At 47.9% G+C, this 5,979-nt stretch overlaps 1 protein-coding gene across 2 annotated transcripts in view; it reads right to left on the reverse strand.

Moving 5' to 3' along the window:
* PRUNE1 (prune exopolyphosphatase 1) overlaps nt 1-5,979 on the reverse strand; it is a 36,724-nt gene that overhangs the window by 29,283 nt on the left and 1,462 nt on the right. The window lies entirely within an intron of this gene.

A 5,979-nucleotide genomic window follows, 5' to 3' on the forward strand; every position in this document is an offset into this window, starting at 1 on the left:
TCTCACTCTCACCCTCTGTCTCTCTCTGGTCAAATTAAAAAAATCAATGAATGAATAAATAAAAAATAAAATAAATAATTATTTTAAAAAATATATACTGTGTTTTTCAGCGTACCACCATCCAGCCCCAGACAGGTTTTTGTTTTTAAATCATCCTCTTCCCATCTCCTATTCTCTCCCTAGAGAGACATACACAGTTATCTGGCAGGATCCTGGGCAAAGGGCCCCTGGGAGAAGTCTGCCCATTTCTCTAAGCCTACCTCAAGAGCACGAAAGCAGAGACCCGTTCACACTGTACAGCTGTCGGGAGGTGTGACTTTTTCAACATAAACTGTCCCAAAGCAATGACAGAATTCTGTACCCAGGGCTCCGGCCGTACAGCAACTCCTCTGACTTATAATCCCTCCTCCTGATACCAGAGGAGGCCCCTGAACTTCCTGGATACCAAACACTGGCCAGATGGCTGCAGACCGAAGTGACAGCAAAGCACTCCAGGTAAGTGGCTGCAGAGATAACTCAGTCACTGAAGCAGTAAGGGGGGCACTGTGTTCTCTAGAGAAAGACTACACACACACACACACACACACACACACACACACACGCACACACACACACGAGGCCACATGGCCGACTCTGGAGAACGGGAAGAGAAACAGAAAAAAGGCACCACAGGGGCAGAAGCCCATTGCTAGACACAGAGGCCCCGGAGAACCTTTCCAAAACTCATTTACATCGTGGAAGCGGAGGCTGCGTCAGGGTCAGTCGGATCCCCAGCGCAGAGAGAAGGCTAAGCAGAAAGCAGGGACTGAACCGATGCCGTGGCTGAGGGAGGACCATGGGGCTCCAGAGGAAGGTGAACCACTAACCCCTCGTGCTCAGCCAAGCCCAGGCAATGACCAAGGAACGAGTACAAACGGAACCCTCTGGGACTGGGACGTGGGGTGACCAGGGAGGCAGTGGCATTCCTTTCCCCGCCAGCACCCACCCTTACTCCAGCCTCACGCCTACTTGCCACACGCAAACCATGACGGGCACATTCCCAGCTCTGCCCTTTGCACTGCTGGTCCTTCTGTCTGGAAGCTGCAGAACTGCCATCTGAAAAGATCGCAGTCTTTGGGGCTGAATCCCAGCTTGGCTTCTTACCTACGGGGGCAGGGGGAAATTTTGGCCTCTCTAAGCCTCATCTTCCTCAGGAATAAAAATCATGCTGCAGCCAGTTTCCAAAAGCTTTCACAAGGCTGAAATAAGACAGTACATAATGGAGCCAGAGGTGGCACAGCAGCAGAATCCCGTCAGTCCCCACTTGAGAGGGCTCCTGGTTCCAGTCTAGATACCACCTTGAATACAATGGGTACAGCATGCTCACAGTCTGGGGCTGACTGAGGCTGGGGGTACACTGCTGCAGGAAGACCCAGTCAAGGTGCTTTGTGTCTCTGCCTCTCTTGCTCATGAAAGAAATAAACTTTTAAAAAGATAGTATAGGGAGCCAGCAAATGGCATGGTGGTTAAGATTGAGTCCTGGACCTGGCAGCTCGAAAATCATGCAGGGGGTGTGTGCCCAAAATCCTGAGAGGAGAATAGAGAAGAGATAGTGGTGTGGCCATCCCCCTGGAGGGTGATTTCTCATTTTCCCTCTCTTTGTCTGTCTTACTCCAGTGAGCACACGTGCTCTATGGGGAGAATAAAAAGGTAGTCTAGGGGACCAGCAGGGACCAGCAGGTGGTATGGTGATTAAGGTGCTGGACTCCCATATGGTGGACTGCAGTTTGAGTCCTGGCCCCAGTGGCTTAAAACATATGCTGGGCCCGTGTGCATGCATGCCAAAAATTTCTAGAGGAGAATGGAGGAGAAGGGATTGAGGTGTCGTCATGCCCCCTGGGTGTGGTGATTTCTCACTTCCCCTCTCTCATCAGTAGAGCACCTGTCCTACAGCAAAACCTAAAAAGCGAGACAGTGTAGGACAGCCGGTGTGGTGGCTGGGGAGGCTGGGTCCCATATGGCCAAGTGCGTGGTTGCAGCCCCAGACCCAGGTGCTTGAAAAAACAAGCTGGCCGTGTGTGCGTGTGCTCCCCAAGTCCCGGAAGGAGAATGGAGGAGAAGGAATTGCGGCCTGGTCACCCCTCATGGGGAGTGCTTTTTTACGTTCTCTTTCTCCAGCAGGAGCATATTCCCAGTAGGAAATTTAAAAAGAAAAAAGAAAAAAGAAAAAGGATATATCAATAAATAGGTACCTACTCTAGAAACAGTAAAGATGAGATGCTGGGCCAGCCCTGTGGTCTAGTGGTTAAGGGAGCCAGATTCTACTTGGCCAATTGCGCGGTTCAAATCCAGTCCCAGTGGCTTGAAAACCTGGCCAATTGCACGGTTCAAATCCAGTCCCAGTGGCTTGAAAATCAACACACAGGGTCCATGTGAGTGAGCCCCAGATCCAGACAGGATGGAGAAATGAAGGGACTGTGGTGTGACCATGTTCCGAGGGTGTGCTTTCTCCCTCCCTCCCTCTCTTTCTCAGGCATACACCCTCTGACTAATTTTTAAAAAACAAAAAGGTGAGATCCCTTCCATGTTCTCCTTTCTCTGGCCCTGTCCACTCAAGTACTGCCTAAGCCCATTTCCTCTGTGAAGCCTCCTCTACCACTCAAGCAAGAGCAATCCTCTTCCTCTAACCCCCCAGGGCCCAGCATTTGTGGCTCCAGATGGAGCTTAACTTCTGCCTTAAGAAGCTCACCATGGCTGTGTATCCCCAATATGAAATGTAGCTTACGAGTTGGGGAACTATACACTTCGTTGCTCAAACTGGGACACTTTTGAAAATAAAGAGGTGCCATTGGGCTGGCAGGTGGCGTGGTGAGTAAAGTGGCTGGACCCCACTTGGCAAACGACACAATTCAAGCCTGAGATCTGGCGGCTTGGAAACGAAGGCAGGTGCCAGTGCACGCAGGCCCAAATGACCAAGAGGAGAGCGAGGGAGAAAGGATTGGCGCACGGTGATCCCCCCGCTGGGAGGGGTGATTTTTCACTTCCTCTCCCCCTCTCTGTCTCCGGTGAGTGCATATGCCAACAGGGGAGTTAAAAAAAAAAAAGAGGTCCCATTAATGATTATACAAGAGAGGGGCTGGCAAGTGGCATGGTGGTTAAAGGCGCTGGACTCCCATATGGCCGATCACGGTTCAAGTCTCGGACCTGGTGGTTTGCTTTCTCACTTCCTCTCTCTCTGTCTCTCTCTGATCAAACTGAAAAACAGTAATGATAATAATAATAAAGTTAAATAAAATGATTCTTTAAAAAAAATGATTATACAAGAGAGAACTAAGACTGTCCTGCACAAAATAGGTATACGCCTGTCCAACTTAGAAGACACCATCTTCTTCTTCATTTAGGAAAAACGTATATAACTCTTAACCACCACCTCACACCCTCTGCCCTCCGCACCAGCTGAAAGCACAAGCCCAACAACCTCGGTTTTCTGACCACCAGAGAGAGTTCAGGGAAAAAATAGCTTCACTCCGCAGCAGGAGGAAACCCGAGCTGCCCATGGAAGAAATACAATCTGAGAACCACAAATAAATATAACCTTTTTTCCCCTAAAAAAGAAAGAAAACCCCACTAGCTGAAACAACTTATCCTGATGTTTTCTTCAGAGACTCGGAGAAGGGGTTCTAGGACTGGCAGAGTATATCACTCCCCTCCTGAAACTGAATGTGGTCGGTAATGCAAAATGGTTCATGAGGGAGAAAAAGAAAAACAAGACAAAGAGCCAGAGATAAACCAACCCTCTCCACAGAGAAAATGGGACGCATGCTGACAGCAGGACGGTATGCTTCCAAGGCCAGCCAGCTGCTTCTCATTTCTGCCTCCTGCCTGAGAAGCATACACAACACGTTATCTTTAGATAGGCCCCTGGATAAATACCTAAACTTGAATGCGGCCCCACCCTGAGGCAAAGATTTCTCCCCACTAAGAGTGAGATGAGTCACTAGGAATAGGACACTGAGTTAAACGAGATTTCTTATAAATGGAACATCTTAGTGTCACCGTGGCAGAGGCTGCAGGAAATTTTTCTAGTATCAAGTGCTAAAAACATGGTATCCATACGAGCTGGGTAGATTATCAGTTGTCTCTATCCTGTGCAAAAGCCAAGCATTCACAATCCCCTGAAAGTTAAAACTAGAGTTGTACAGAAACATTCAAACTTACTAATGTTATGTCTCTCTTCACCCAAGAAAAGTTAACAGGGTGGCATCCGGGGAATTGGTGGGGAAAAGGAAAAAAAAAAGAAAAAGAATTTTTATCTTTTTCATTTCATACCCTTTTTGTTATTTAAACAATTTCCTTGTGTACATTTATAAGTTCTAGAATTAAAAATGATCTAAATTGAGGGCCGGCAGGTGGCTGGTGGTTAAAAGTGCTGGACTCCCACATAGCTGACTCCAGTTCGGGTCCTGGACCTGGTGCCTTGTTTTTTCACTTTCTCTTTCTCTCTTTCTGTCTCTCTCTGGTCAAATTGAAAAATAATAATAACAAATGGAATTAAATAAATAAATAATTAATTAAGAAAAAAAAAAAAAAAGACCATCTAAACTGTTGCTATCTACCAGCTCACTCACTAACATGCCCAAAGTCTAGTTTTCCATTTCTCCAGGCCCTAGTGAGGCTCTGTCATGATATAATTCAACTTTACAAGTCTGGAAAGGAAGATGGAGATCTTGCTCCTTGGGAGTTGAATGCAAGAGAGAGAGGTGGGAAAAATCCAGTATTTCTCCAGTTGCACACAACTACGGAAGATACACTGCGAAAGTGGATGGGAGGGTAGAAGCTAAAGAATCAATGCATGCAAAGAAATGTTATTTAGTGAAGTTTCAGGTCCAAGGGCTCTTTACCAAGAGATGGAAAAAAGATCAAGCATTTGGGTTATTGGGGTGTCTTACACTTAGAACGGTGTACACAAAAATCTCTACTCAAGTCCTCTAATGCGCTCCCCTGAGGTGAAATCAGAGGTAGCCAAAAGGAATGGGTTCCAAATTGCCTTACACATTAAACAACTTTTCCCAAATTTGTATTTCACAAGGGAAACTTGCGTGTAATTGGTGTTAGAATTGAACTTCACCCCAGTTCAAAATGAGGACATCCATTCACCCCAGCAGCTGTCTGTAGCAGGAATTAGGTGCATTTTGATCTGCTAAAGACCAGTATGTATTGCACAGGGGAAGTTGTAGAGTTGAGGATATTTTAAAAGGAAAGTACAGTCAGTGATCTGTCTAGATTTCTTGGGGGCTGGAGTAACTCAAAGTAGGGGGGCCAGGCGATCTCCTGTGACCTCTCTCTGGCGAGGTTTTGCAGCTAACCGGCCAAAACAGCCTAACGCTGCATGACCAGTCAGCATGGCTGGGTGAGTCCAACTGGCTCAAAGAGGACCAAAAATAAGCCGCAAAGCATTCAGGAATCATGCTTCTGGTTTGGATTCCAAACACACTTTGTGCTTATCCCTCCCGAGCGGGGGATTTTTATGTAATGTGTGTGCCTTTACACAACGGAGCCAACGGAGAAATCTGGAGGCAAAGGAATGCAGATTGTGGGTCAACAGAGATGCCTGACCCGTTCTTTTTGGCTTAAAAACACGGATTTAAAGTAAAACACCATGACTCCCTCTAATTGAGAAACAGATTCGGCCTGCCAGAGAGAAACCGCTGTTCAAATAAAGCCGCCGGCAGACGTTTCCTCCACACCCTGTTCACCTGGAGGCCAGTGACCCACGAGCGGTCCTGGGAGCCGAAAACTGAAAGAGGGGCGGGGAGAAAAGAATAAGCACCCCTCGCCCAGCACCGCCGGCAGCGGCACAGCCCCAGGTCCTTCTGACGGCACTGACCCCGGAGAAAACCGGCAGCGGCTCAAACGCAGGACCCAGACCCAAGGCGACTGCTCTCCGCACCCTGGCAGAACCCAAAGGCGGAGAGCCCCGACGCGGGGCCACTGGGACGA

Source organism: Tupaia chinensis, unplaced genomic scaffold, assembly GCF_000334495.1.
Source record: "Tupaia chinensis unplaced genomic scaffold, TupChi_1.0 Scaffold145814_1, whole genome shotgun sequence".
Lineage (NCBI taxonomy): Eukaryota > Metazoa > Chordata > Mammalia > Scandentia > Tupaiidae > Tupaia > Tupaia belangeri.